This window comes from Adiantum capillus-veneris, chromosome 12, assembly GCF_014529385.1.
Source record: "Adiantum capillus-veneris isolate H3 chromosome 12, ASM1452938v2, whole genome shotgun sequence".
NCBI classification, from domain to species: Eukaryota; Viridiplantae; Streptophyta; class Polypodiopsida; order Polypodiales; family Pteridaceae; genus Adiantum; species Adiantum capillus-veneris.
The window spans coordinates 50,565,089-50,580,798 of NC_140942.1; positions in this window are offsets into that span (position 1 = coordinate 50,565,089).

Sequence of the window (15,710 nt, forward strand, 5' to 3'; positions counted from 1 at the left end):
ACGACACTCTTTGGCATGAGTTTATAAGTATTATACGTATGATTTAAATTGCCAGATATGTATATGCTATCTGAATATTTATCTTATGGTTAATTTTTTCTTTGCAGGATGTTGCCATGAAACACCCTTTGACAGGCCGAGAGGAGAAGTATTGATACAAGCATGGACTTGTGGCTCTTTTGACCCAGCTGCAAGAGGAGGAAGAGGCTTTTGACTAGGAGGCATTACCATGAGGGTGACATCCTCCATATATGATTTTTTTGTGGTTATTGTCATCGTGATGACCATATTCATTGTATACATGTACAATTTGACGTTTATATTTATGGTTTTGCATTTCGATTTATGATTATGATTATGGTATGGCTATATGTTATGATTATGGTATGGCAATGATGTTATGGTTATGGTATGGAAAGCAGGTTATGGTTATGGTTTTTCAAATATGGTTTGGCAATCACGTGATGGTTATGGTAGGCAATCAAGTTATGGTTATGGTATTGCAATTATGGTATGGCATTCATGTTATGGTTATGGTATGGCAACCAGGCTATGGTTATGGTTTTGGAAATATGGTTTGGCAATCACGTTAAGGTTATGGAAGGGCAATCAAGTTATGGTTATGGTTTTTCATTTATGTTGTGAATATGGTAATAGCTATCGAATCATGCTACATTTATAGTTTTTTCTTGTTGTTATGGTGGTTACGATTTTCAAATCATGGTACAATTCTTGCTTGAAAATGTTCATAACATTATACTTACGATTCTCAAGTCATGCTTTAGTTATGGTTCAAAAATTTTAATGTCATTGTGCCTATGGTTTGGTAGTCGACATTATGGTTTATGAATTTGGAAACTTGTCATGTTTAAGATTTTAATTTTGGGGTTTTGTTATGCTTACAATTTTTCTCATCTATATTGAATGTACCTCTTTCTCTTCAACGTCAAAATGTAGGTGGAGTGAGGTTGCTTTTGCACTCTTTGTTTGGGCAGAGAGGATTGGTTCCTTGTGCTACAGTACATGAAGCATCAGTTCCCAGCCCTTTGTGCCCAAAAAAGATTTTGCAGGTTTTGGCACCCGTACAAGTATCTAAATAGACATTGATATACCCCTCGGAATCAGCGTCAAAAACGGCCCTAGAATGCGTGTCGATATGAGCACAAAAATCAGCGTCGAAATTTTATTCTTGTTTTACCTCTTATTTAAACGGATATACCGACGGACATATCACCGCATATTCTGATGATTAATCTATCAACATTCATACTAACGATATGATACTTATGTTGATATCGACGCTCATACTATGTCTTTTTATTCTTAAAACAAACATTTTGTCGTCGATACGCACATCAATATTTGCACAGTTTGTTGTAGTGAGTGCACCTCCTAGAGCTGAGTGCTAGACCGGCATGATAAGAGAGGAAGGGTGAAAAGACAGAAGAAATACACACAAACTGGGTGCAATCTTCCCCCTTGTGCAAGAGCAAGAATTTTCCTCTTATACGTATTACTTTTAGATTTCTTGAATGCTCAAAATGAATACAAATTGTCCACTCATACATAAAATGGCCATAGCTCGTAAAGAGCACTTAAATAATGAAATATCCACAAACCTGATATCCTTTTGCATAGTATGTATTTCTCTTATGATTTTGGCACGTGCCATCTTCAATAAATAAATATTTATCAATTTCTACTACAATGAGAATTTTCTGTAAGGTGCCCCTTGGTTTGATCAATAGCCTTAACACTAAGTAACTTCAGGAAACTGATGAAAGTGGGTGTGGAGATCCACAACCATGATGTTCATCCACAAAAAGCAAGGCAAGTGTAGTTGCAAGTGTCATGTTAAAACTAAATATTTACATGAATTAAAGCCCAAAAACCTAGGCAGTGTATGTTGGCTCACAATATAAGTTCATAGACATGGGTAGAGATACACGATGTGCACACGGTCAAGTGGTTATTCCACATGATTTGAAGTTGAGTCATGAGATCCTGAGTTCAAAAATTGGGTTGCAAATGGTGGAGGACCTCATTTTTTGCATTTCTCAAAATTTACCCCCCCCCCCCCCGCTTTAATTTCTATCACCTCGAGATCTCGCCTGTCAGTCTTATCATAGACCTTGTCCTCACTGCCCTTTATATATTGCCTTGTGTTTGTCAGTATCAAAGGTTTTATAAGCTAGGAATTAACATAAAGTTGAAAGATTTATAAAATTCAATTATTTTTTTCTTTTGCAAAACTCACACATTGTGAGTGAGAAATGTATTAAATACCAAAAAAAATACATTGGCAGCCATGATTGCACCAAGGCATGGCATCAAACCCATCACAAGTATCCAATGTTAGCAAAAAAAACCTTGCATCGGCTGATCAAAGGAGCCATCCTGAAATCAAGAGTACCATCGATTAGTCCATACTCTAGAGCCAAACCTGGCCTAGGGCTGCCACCAAGGAAGATGACGTGCCACATGAGCAGCCTTGTCTGAAAGAGCATAGGGAGATAAACATGCCAATAACCACCCAACCATACTTATATATAGGCCCTTGGCCCTCCTATATATAGCCCCTATACCACATGTGTATCTATCGGCCCTTGGCCAGGGCCGTGCCCTCCTATAGTCTTACCCTTGGCATGACATTACTCCCCCTTTGGAGAAGCGTTTTCTTTCACAAAAACAAAAGTGGTAGGATCTTCATAAGAACACTAATGTTTTCCAAAGTGGTAGCCGTCACGTATCCAACTGTTTGTTTGATCAAAACACAGTATAGTAGGAGGTTCAATGAAATCAAGAATACCATCGTGATTTTGCACATTGTTGTCCTTTTTTGGAACCATCTAGTGTGTAGACTCCATTTAGCAGTCACATGAGGATGCTTAAACGAGTTATCCCAACAAAGATGTACCTGAAATAGTACCGCTTTTCACTTTCCGTGAAAGTAACTTGCTGACATAACTCATCAGCCAAGTATAAGTCCTTGACTTGTTCTCAAATTTCATCACTAAACAACCCCACCATAACTAGTGTTCAAGGTTGAGACCTTGATTTAAACATGAAGAGACTAAACCTAATTGCAAATATGCTTTATCTGATGGTAAGCAAACTCCAAGTAGAGCAATAAATGCTTATTAATTGGATTGCTTGGTGCTAATTTACGCACTTTGCATATCCTTTAGCACAAGATTACACTTTGTAACTTGCCTATCCCCTTGGATAACTGACAATACTAAGGTGTGTTTCCCTCATGGTTTATAGAAAGTCTTCCTAGATGATTGGTAAATGGGAATCACAATATTTTGTAGCATTGTTGAGAAATCAACAATGTCCGGAATAACCATCGTGGTTAACTTGAAAAATCCACAAACACTCAAACTGAGCCATGACCTCTATTGGTGATTGGTAGACCCAAAAGTAATCTCATAGAAATACTGCACATAGAGTACAAAATACTTCATAAGCAAAAACTGAATGAATACGCATGCCGTCCCAAATTAGCCTTTGCTAAACACTAGGGTCCGTAACACCTAGTGTGCATGTATTTAGCAAAAAACAGATCCGAAACTGTATATCCATGGTGATCCTTGCCAATACTTATGGCAAATGTGATGCACCTAGCACACATTAAAGAGGAATGTAAATAGTCATGAAAAGAAACTCGATACCTTTTGTTGCAATCTTTTGTAAGCCTTGTTGAAATGTCCGAACCATAGTGGAAGATGAAATAGTAATCACTTCTAGGTACAAACAATGAAACTTTTCCATTGACAACGCATAGCCTTTCTATATGTAAAACAACCATCTATAATGTTGTTTAGCAGCACTTGTACCTTAACAAGTCATTCTAAGTATCCGACAACTTCTGACCACCACTGAAATTGCTCCTGATACGTCATGCTGAAAATGGTCTAGAAAACACATGAGACCAGCACAGAGGGACCTTGTCATGACACATACTTGAAATAGTGGTGCCAGTGTCAATCCCAAAGACTCATATTCGCCACATGTGGAATATGTCTCAACTAAGGATGTCTGAAAAAAGAACATCCTACAAATACAAGATGTACTTGTGTGTAAAGGTAACTTCAAATACTCTACGACGGGAGTGAGAGGGACCCTCATTAGCCTTGCTCCACATTGGCTAAACCGAACTCCTTGAGTCCCTAGACCATGTTGTATCCCATGTCAAAACATGTACAAAATCAAATCCGTTGTGAGCGGGATGGAAACACACACAACGCCTCTATAATGACCCGACACACGCTCTTGGGATAATACACGCACACACACACTATGGGGCACCACTCGACTTACACAACCCACCTGGTTGAGACAAAGAACACACCGACGGAGTGAGAGGAGAGAGACTATCCACTTGCCCACTCCACACAGAGACACACACACCCAAAAAACTCAGCACAAAGAGGAGAACTTCTGATGTTTAGATACAAATGAGCTTGGGCCAACACCAATGGGGAAAATAGCTCACACAATATGGGTAAAATATGCCAGATACAATCACAAACTAGAGCCGAAGCTTCGCTCATAAGAGAAACTTACACAACCAAAACAGCAGAAAAACAGTGAGGAATTTGGCAAACTAGATAGTGCCATCGCGTAAAAAATGGCCCAAAACCCCAGTCTACAATGTCAAAGTGCTCAAATCCGACCTCTGATAAGCAATTTACGGCCCAAACAGGCTCCAAAATGGACGAAAACACAGTTGCGGTTGTTCCTCCTCTTCTCTCCACGTTTTTTCTGGTCTTCTCTCGGGCTTTTCAGTTCTCATACTTAGCTTTATTACTTCGGCACCCTTGGCCTTTTAGTTGACCTCAAACGAATCCTGAGCAGGCCAAAAAGTGGCCTCGCAGTGCATAGTTGTCACCTTTTTGCATCATCTGCACACCTGGCACTCAACTTTTTTCAATAATGCATCCTGCAACCACGTAAAGTGCCCACAAAATATAGTCCTCATGATGACCTTTTACATAACTCATCACAAGAAAACACCCACGTTGTCAGGAGTTTTTTGGATCAAGGGATTATGCATATGTACATACACATGCATGGTGCATCGAATAAAGGATTGCCCATTTTCGAGAGCCAGGTGGTTACGTGGGGCCCACATGTGTACAGGTAGGACAAGGTGTACATAGTGCATCGATTTTCACTATTAGCAGTACCAGTGTGTTTTTTCTATAATAGTGAGGAATTAGTAGCGCGTAAAACTTCTCGAGGAAGCTATGCGCGGACCGACGACATGAGGTAAGTAGGTGCGTCAGATGGCATCTAGTGGCATCAGGAGGTCGAATGGGGTCAATACTTGCACGTGAATAAGTACGGCCACAACGTGGGTGTTTTCTTGTGATAATTATGCAGAAAGTTCATCATGAGGACCATCTTTTGGGGCCACTTCACGTGGTTGCAAGACACATTATTGGAAAAATCTGAGTTCCAGGTGTGCGAATGGATGCAGCAGGGTGACAACTATGCACTGCGAGGTCAGTTTTTTACCTGTTCGGGATCCATTTGAGGTCGACTGAAAAGCCAAGGGTGCCCAAGTAATAAAGCTAAGTGTGGGAACTGAAAAAACAGATAGAAGACCAGAAAAAGGGTGGAGAAGAGAGGAGGAACAACCGCAACTGTGTTTTTGTCCATTTTGGAGCCTGTTTTGGCTGTAAACTGCTCATCCGAGGTCGGATTTGAGCACTTTGACATTGTAGACTGGGGTTTTGGGTCGTTCCGGACACGATGGAACTTTCAATTTTGCTAAATTTTTCACTATTTTTTTGTTGTTTTGGCTGTGTAAGTTTCTCCTATGAGCAAAGCTTCTACTCCAATTTGTGATCGTATCTGGCTTATTTTACCCATACTGTGTGAGCTATTTGCCCCCTTGGTGTTGGCCCAAGATCATTTGTATCTAAACATCAGAAATTCTCCTCTTTTGAGCTGATTTTTTTGGGTGTGTGTGTGTGTGTGTGTGTGTCTCTGTGTGGAGTGGGCAAGTTTATAGTCTCTCTCCTCTCACTCCGTCGCAGTGTTCTCTGTCTCGGCCAGGTGGGTTGTATAAGCCGAGTGGTGCCCCATCGTGTGTGTATATCCTTCCAAGAGTGTGTGTTAGGTCATTATAGAGGTGTTCTATGTGTTTCCATCCCGCTCACAACGTTGTGTCCGTACTTATCCACATGTAAATATTGACCCCATTCGACCTCCTGACGCCACTAGATGCCATGTGACGCACCTACTTACCTCATGTCTGCGGCCCGCGGATAGCTTCCTCGCGAAGTTTTACCCACTACTAACTGTAAAGAATGAGGATGCAAGAGAGCTACACAAGACAAGCACACACCACACAGAGATGGAAAGATTCTTCTTCTTCTCACAGAAAAGAGAGTACAAAATGACTAAGTGCTAAAACTGAAAAGTAGCACATATGTACATGCAGTCACTAAGTGTGAACTCGCTAGAAGCGTACTAGGCTGGCACTATTAGTGTAGTCCAGCTGTCGAATCACTGGCAGAGATCCTCCGTGTCGGTCACCTAACGTGCCAGTGTGAGTAAATGCCGTAAGCAGCCAAGACCCGTAGTGGATGCCAGCTCAATATGTAGAGCTTGACATCTCAACACTCCCCCTCGAGCGCTGCATGTCGCAGAGTCCAAGCATAGTCCAGAAACGTCGAAGATTCTCAGCTCTGAGGGCCTTGGTAAAGATATCGGCTATCTGCTCCTCTGTGCTGACGTAGACCAATTCGATGTCGCCCGCCAACACTCGATCTCAAACGTAGTGGTAATGGACCTCTATGTGCTTGGTCCTGGCATGGAGCACTGGGTTCCTAGCCAGCTGCATGCTGCTGAGGTTGTCACAATGGATGACAATCTTCTGGTCCACCTGCAATCCCAAGTCCTCAAGTAATGTGCGTAGCCAAGCTACCTCACACGCAGCAACTGCTGCACATCTATACTCGGCCTCTGTGCTCGATAAAGCAACCGTAGGCTGCTTTTTGCTACTCCAAGTAAGAGCAGCACTCCCAAAAGAGAACATGAATCCACTCGTAGATCTCTTATCAACAATGCTACCTGCTCAATCTGCATCTGTATACCCATACAATGCTAATGGCACATCTGCTGCATAGAACAATGCGTAGTCAAGAGTCCCTTGCACATAACGACAGTGTGTGTCGTACTCCATCCAAATGTGGCTTCCTCGGAAGTTGCATGAACTGACTCTCCAAGCCTACTGTGTAGCTCAAGTCTGGCCTCGTGATAGTCAAGTTGATTAGACTACCCACAATCTTCCTGTACATCTTGACATCCTCAACAACATCACCCTTCTCTACACTCAGCTTTGCATTCACATCCAAGGGAATAGAAATTGGCTTACAATCAGCCATACCATACTTTGACAACATGTCCAAATCATATTGTCTCTGTGACAGCCATACACCCACTGGAGTCTTGATCACCTCAATACCAAGAAAGTAGCACAACTCGCCCAAATCTTTCATTTCAAACTCCTGTTTGAGAAGACCCTTCACATGGTCAATCTCCATAGCATTGTCACCCACAATAATAAGGTCATCTACATATATGGTAATGACCACGATCCCTACATCACTCTCACGTACAAAGAGTGAATGATAAGCATGAGCTGGGTAGCTCTTGTACTGTCTTCCACTAGAAAAGAGAACTCAAAATCTTGCAGCTCAATTACCCATTTCTTCACCACATTTGACATGTTAGCGCCATTAATTAACTGTGGCAAAAATGCATAAGTCGTCAAGAAAACAAAAGGTCGTGGTAGCAAGTAATGATGAAATCGTCGACGACAAGCAAATATTACACTTGCCATCACTGGCTCAACTTTCAAGAAACCAACTTCACTCGGCTTGCACAATACACTGGCCTCATATAATGGCTGCCCTTCCACTTTTTCAATAGCATGGATCCAATGGCATCATCCCCTACTGATGGATTTACATAAAACACTTTCTCCCAATCAAGAGCCTGCGTGGCTAACAACCCCCCTAACACCTCTTTCACCTCTTGAAACACTTCTTCACACTTGTCATTTCATTGCAATGGATCATGCTTCGCCACTTGCTGTAATGGATAAAGGAGCTATGAAGACAATGGAATAAACAGTGCCATGTACTTCACTTTGTGTATAAAAGTTGCCAATTTCTTTGTACTCGTAGGTGATGGAAGAATAATAATAGACTTAACCTTGTCCGGATCAGCCTCAATGCCATTTTCTGACACCATATGGTCCAATAACTTCACCCTTGGCTGTGCTAAATGACATTTCTTTGGATTTAGTTGTCCTCCACATTCATCATATCGAGCTAATACCATCTGCAACTTCTCATGGTGTTCAACCCTACTGCTGTAGACACAGAAGTCATCCATAAAAGCTTTAACACAACTACCAATAAGGTTACACTACCCATTTTTCTCTCTCTTGATAGAAAGATGGTCCATTTGTCAACCCAAATGGCAATACTGTGTAGCAATAGCAGCCCCATGGCGTAATGGAAGTTGTCTTTGTTCGGTCTTTAAGAGCAATCTTCAATTGAAAATATCCTGAAAAACCATCACACACGCTGTACCTCTCATAACCTGACCACTGAATCCAAGATTTGATCGATGAATGGAAGAGAATATGGGTTCTTCTTAGTGGCTGCATTTAAGGGTTTAAAATATACACAAATCCTCGACTTCCCATCCTTCTTTGGACTGACTACTACTGGACTCACCCATTCTGTGGTCTCCACAGGGACTATGAACCCTGCCTTCAATAACTTGTCCACCTCTTCCCTCAAGGCTTCCATCTGCTCTTGACCCATCCTTCTTAGTCTTTGCCGCACTGGCTTAGCACATTCTTTCAGCTCTATATGCATCTCTTTGCCCTTGAATCCTCTAATCTCTTCATATGAAGTAATGAACAAATCAGGAAAACTAGCCAGCATGTGCAAATATATCTCCTTCTCCATAGCTGAGAGGTCTTGATTGATCATTTTTGTCATCAATTCCTGCTTCTTTGACAATTCAACCTTGGTTTGCATCAGCCCTTCCATCACTTCATAAGGCCCTTCACTTTTATCTTCAACATCATTTGCAAATGCGACTAAACCAGACTCCTGGATTTCTTTGTCCAACCATAAAAAAAAATGCAACATGAACATCCTCATCACTCCTGGTAGTACTATCACTATCCTCTTTAGTCACTGTGGAATAGTCTTCATCACTAGACTCATCCTCATCTTCATAAGGCTCTTCCAATCGTTTCCTTGTGTCCATATTATATAGCTTCTTAGCACCTGTCTTTCCATAGAGGCTAATCGTACCACGTCGCCAATCTTGAACTTATCCCACTGCACGTAACCATGGTATACCCAGGATAATAGGATATGCTCCCAACCCCGCTGGAATCACATGAAAATCAACCACTACCTTCGCATCATACGCCTCCACTTCTAAGCTCTTTACAACACCCAAACATTTTACTTTTTGATGGTTTGCCAATCTGATCCGAAAACCTGCCACCCCACTGTAAGACCCATTTTCTCAACGCATGAGTGTGTTATGACACATATTTGGGCTCCACCATCCAAATAACCTTGTCCCAAATTTTTCCTTTTATGCCACACATCTACTGTTGGAAAAATGTTTGGCTGCTCATCCATCGCCAACACCTTCACTGAACCTCTCTCTGGCTCTTTCTCCATTGGGTTAACCACCCTCTTCCATTGTCACTTTAGCTTAGGCACCATCTCTATAAGCTGCCCAAAAGTAACATCTGCCTTCCTGCTTGTCAAATCCTCCTTCAAGTCATAGCTTAATTGCCCATCCCCTAGTGGAAAATCTGAAACATGAAACTTACGACAAGCCCTTCTTTTCCTCTTGGCCTTGACATCTTTGCCTTCATGACTCTTTCCCTTCTTCTTACTAGGACCTGGGGTACTTCTTCCTTCCTTTTCCTCTGTGGTCCTCTTCCCAATAGGTATCACTAATGTATCCTCTAGCTTTGATGCCTTCTCCAAGGTGACTACACTTATCACTTTTGTCTTTCGCTTTTCCTCCTGGGTTAATCCATTGGTTCCTTACTCTCCTTTAATTTAGATGCCATAATCATTTGACCTAGTTAGCACCTGTCTTGGCAATGGATACATGTCTCCCCCCATCCTTGGTGGCTTATCACATTGCGGGTTGATGTAACCCAACTCTCCACAATTATAACATGTGGGCGTCTACCTCCAGTACCTACCATTGCTTCGTCCAACACCATTTCTAGGTCTTTCTTCACCTCCTAACTGATTTGAAAATCTCCTTCGACCTCTATTATTTTCCACTTGACCTATCATGTTTAGGTTGAGATTATTCATTAAATCTACCACTTACCTCATGTATTATTTTAGGCCATCATCTTGCACTGCTGTAGTGACCACTGCTGGCATAACTTGAGGACTAATAGAAATGACTAGTTCATGATCAACCGGTGGCATGCAACCTTGCAAAGAATCCATAGGCTGAAATTCAGACCTCATGGGCAAAGACTCTACTCCTAGCTACCTCATTTTCCTCAGCTTCCACTCTTTGTTCCTTGCCACCTCTAGTGCATCTTCATATGTCCTAGGATTCTTTAGCTCCACTCTCCAACATATATTATCCCAAAGACAAGCCAAGAACCTGTCCTTCTGCATCATGTCAGGTGGGGGTACTTGTGGTGCTAAGTCCTTGCACATCCGCTCCCATGCCAATGAGAAATTACGTATTTATGCATCTACTGGTGCACCTTCCTTTTGCACCAAACCTTGTACTTCTTGCCACACTTTGTGAGGATCTTCTGTCTTCACAAACTCCACCTGTAAAATTGAGTGGATTTTGTGAAGACCAAAAGACCAGCCATCATATCTTGGAAAAATTTTGACAGAGTCTCCCCAGAAGTAGAGCAGTGAGAACCCAAAATATAGACTGTATATGTATGCATAATCTGCCAACAATAGAACCCAAGCATCAATTAGGAATTACTAGTACATAGCCTATGGCAAGGTCACGAAAAGGGTGCTCCAACTACCTGTATCACCGAAAGTATCTCCACATTTGAGAATCCCCCAGCTCAATAAAACCTCACGCTATCGACCCTCACACGAAGGCTTATGCAAATCTCGTATAGTCAAGCCTTCGAAATGACTATCTTCCAGACCAAGTCTCAGAAATGGCTGGGACCACGAAATAAAACCAAGTATGGCTCCACAAAGGCGTACAATGGCAGTTTTCACAAGTAACGTACAATCTAGCAGACAATGCGCTCAAACAGGCGCCAAATGATGCATACCCACAACAACTGCAAGTGACACCACTACTAGTATATCACTCTACTCCAGCTACTTGTACCTGTGTGAACCACCTGTACATGTCCCTGTAACCTGTAACCTCTAACCTCCAACCTGCAACCTGTAATCCCGAATCTCGAATCTCGAAGCTCGAAGCTCGAAGCAGAAGGTACTCGAAGAAGATCCTTAGTGGGGGCACCAAAAGAATGTGAGCGGGATGGAAACACACACAATGCCTCTATAATGACTTGACACACACTCTTGGGATAATACACACACACACACTATGGGGCACCACTCGGCTTACACAACCCACCTAGCCGAGACAAGGAACACACCGACGGAGTGAGGGGAGAGAGACTATCCACTTGCCCACTTCACACAGAGACACACGCGCACAAAAAAAACTCAGTACAAAGAGGAGAACTTCTGATGTTTAAATACAAATGAGCTTGGGCCAACACCAATGGGGCAAATAGCTCACACAATATGGGTAAAATATGTTCGATACAATCACAAACTGGAGCAGAAGCTTCGCTCATAGGAGAAACTTACACAGCCAAAACATCAAAAAAATAGTGAGAAATTTGGTAAAATGGACAGTTCCATCACATCCAGAATGGCCCAAAACCTCAGTCTACAATGTCAAAGTGCTCAAATCCGACCTCGGATGAACAGTTTACGGCCAAAACAGGCTCCAAAATGGACGAAAACACAGTTGCGGTTGTTCCTCCTCTTCTCTCCAAGTTTTTTCTGGTATTCTCTCCTTTTTTTCAGTTCCCACACTTAGCTTTATTACTTGGGCACCCTTGGCCTTTTAGTTGACCTCAAACAGAACCCGAACAGGCCAAAAAGTGGCCTCGCAGTGCATAGTTGTCACCTTTTTGCATCATCCACACACCTGGCACTCAGCTTTTTTCAATAATTCATCCCGCAACCACGTGAAGTGGACCCAAAATATGATACTCATGATGAAATTTTACATAATTCATCACAAGAAAACACCCACGTTGTGTCCGTACTTATCCACGTGCAAATATTGACCCCATTCGACCTCCTGACGCCACTAGATGCCATCTGACGCACCTGCTTACCTCATGTCATCGGTCCGCGGATAGCTTCCTTGATAAGTTTTACGCGCTACTAATTCCTCATTATTATAGAAAAAACACACTGGTACTGGTAATAGTGAAAATCGATGCACTATGTACACCTTGTCCTACCTGTACACATGTGGGCCCCACGTAACCACCTGGCTCTCGAAAATGGGCAATCCTTTATTTGAGGCACCATGCATGTGTATGTACATATGTGCAATCCCTTGCTCCAAAAAATTCCTGACACCGTCAAGTGGATTCATAACAGCATAATGTACATTGGACACTACGGCCCAAAATACTTAATTATGGGTATAAGCATGTTAACTTGTCATGCTTTTTGGTGTCCCGGACAATGCTAGTAAGAGGTGCTTGTTACCATCTATTCAAAACCAAAGAGCAAGTGAAGTTTGAAATTTTAATAACCATAAGATATTATTTGTTCCCTCCAATATGGGGTGTGGCCTCTGTTTTTAGTTACGACGACGACGTGGGGTGTGGCCTCTGTTCTCTCTCTCTCTCTATGTGTGTGTGTGTGTGTGTGTGCGGCACAGACTCCCTCTCTGTCTCACTCTCAGACCAATTTAAGTTTTCCCTGTTCCTACTCTCTCCCTCCCTCCCTCCCTCCCTCCCTCTCCCTCTCTCTCTCTCTCTCTCTCTCTCTCTCTCTCTCTCTCTCTCTCTCTCTCTCTCTCTCTCTCTCTCTCTCTCTCTCTCTCTCTCTCTCTCTCTCTCGCATTGCTTCTTACCTCGAAGTTGAGTTGTCTGTCTCTCTCGCATTGCTTCTTGCCTCGAAGCTGAGTTGTCAAAGCTTAGCAGACTTGTAGATATGGAAAACTAGCAGAGCAGGCAACATTATTGCCACTAGAAATGGAGGCATAAGGGAGCCATTACAGTAAATGAATCACAACTACCAGCATCCATCTCTTTCTATTATGAGGAAATATGAGACAGAAAGAAATCGTAAACAGCGGGAGCACCGACAGATGACAACTAAACGAGGACATCATGCCGTCAAGACGATGAGGAGAAAAGGAAAATATCCTTCGAGATTGTGAAAGCTTGCAAGAGCCGGATTGAAGGTCTCAACAAAGAAGCAAAGTGTGAAATCTGGAATCTTGCTGCTCAACGTCCACTTGTTCAGGCAATCCGTGATCAGTCTTTAGAGGAGGAGGCTGCTGTGTAGAGTGCAATTGTCTCCAATGTCCACAACACACTAGCTATCGTCAAGCAGCCAACTTCTAACGAGGAGCTGTTTTTGAAGAATGCAGCATTGCAGATGATGATAAATTCAAAGGAAAACATGCCTATTGCCAAATTCTCCAGGGTCCTAAAAGTCGATCGTCGCAGCTTCTTCAAAGCAAAATCACGGTAGGTGAAGTCTGGTTTCTATGCTCGACTGTTTTCATTGGTTGGATGTCACAAGCAACACCGTCATAGCCCTATCACAGATGAAATTAAGGAATTGGTCTATGCATTTTGGACAGAGGAGACTCGTGTTTCACCCAACAAGAAGGATGTTTGTCAAAAGAGAGTGGGAAGGAAAAGCTACATAAAACCCCCTGTGCACCTCTTGGATGAGTCTCAAGTGATCAATGACATACTTGTGCCATAACTTATGCATTCTAGCATGCTAGTAATCTACCTAGCATACAGAGCATACTAGTTATCACAATATGTTATGCTATGTATGCCACCTAGCATGTGTGCGAGTTAGCATAGTCTCACTCGTAGTATGCTCGGTATGCTATTTAGCATGATAAGTATGCTGTCTATCACAATATGTAAGCTACTATAACACACTTTATGCTAGTTAGCATACCTCTTATGCTAACTAGCATGCTCAGAATGTTCTTTGACACAATGAGTATGCTAGCTACCTTTTATAGTATGCTAACTAGCATAATGGGTAAGCTGGTTTATGGTATATGCTAGTGAGAATTCCTATATGGTGGGTATGGTGTTCAACATAAATCTTCTGCTAGTTAGCATGCCTAGTGATCTAGAGGACTACACTATCGTGTTGTGACACGTACATAGTGGGAACGCATGCTACAAGATCTATCTTGTAATTTTTCATATACATAATTATCTTTCCTATAATGTACATATGCATATTTAAGTATAATAATAATCCTTCTATCTCATCCTATTATGTTTCTCAAGGGTAACCTATTCTTACTTTACCATCAGAAAATACTATGGGAAAAGCATCAATAGATCCGCCTCTTTAAATTGGGGCAAAAAGCATTGATTCTTTATTTCTACTATCTCATTATCATCTCACACCCTAGCTAGATCCTATATCTAGGGTAAACTCCAATATATATATATTCTACGTATTTTTCTTATATTTCTTTTTAAATAGCCACTAGGAGGGAATCAAATCCTAGTGGGACACTAGGTGGCATGATTTCAAAGATACACTTATTTTAATGCATTATTACAAGCATGATTACAAAACTTTGTCAAGGAGCAATGTCATGCTTTCATATGGCATGAGGTGTCCTTTGGAATCAAATGAAAGTCTAGGCTAAGGGGATCACAGGAAGACTTTTGCTGCAAAAAATGGACCGTATTTTGATGATTTTTTTACACAAGGTTCCAATCAGAATTGGAAAACGATTTTAAAATCAAAATCGTATCTAATGAGCTGAATTTTCTGCCCATATTTTTACTTTTCTATTTGAAGCCAGGGTTGAGGAGATATGATCAAAATACTGGACCCCAGTCTGCCCACATCATACAGGGACAGCTCATTTCCAACTTTTCCAATTTTTGTTCACACTGGCTCCTCTCTTCTTGTGTAAACCCTTGGGGGTTCCCTTCACCTATAAAAGGGGACCTTTTCTTCCTTGAAAAAGGGGGACTCAAGAATTCAAGCCATTGATGAGAGGAATTCTTGAGAGAGTGAATAGTAATGCCTAATTGTACTTAGCCATTAACATAAGCCCAAGCCTACACTTTCTCGTAGAAGAAGACTAGCCATTCTTGTACGCTATCCTTGGAAGATCAACTGTAATCAAAGAAGGTCTTGGACTTGGCGTATCAATCAAAGTTGAATTTTCCCCTCTTATTCTCTCTCCATCAATAATGGTGTCGAAGGGTTTGTCAAGTAAGATGTGTTCTACATTGATGTTTTCTTGATTTCTTGTTGTTTTCTTTTTAATCTCTAATCCAACGTATATATATATCTAATCTCATCTCCTTAACCAAATCTATCTCTCTCACTCTTAGTAATTCATCCTCTCTACACATTTTAGGTTCTCCT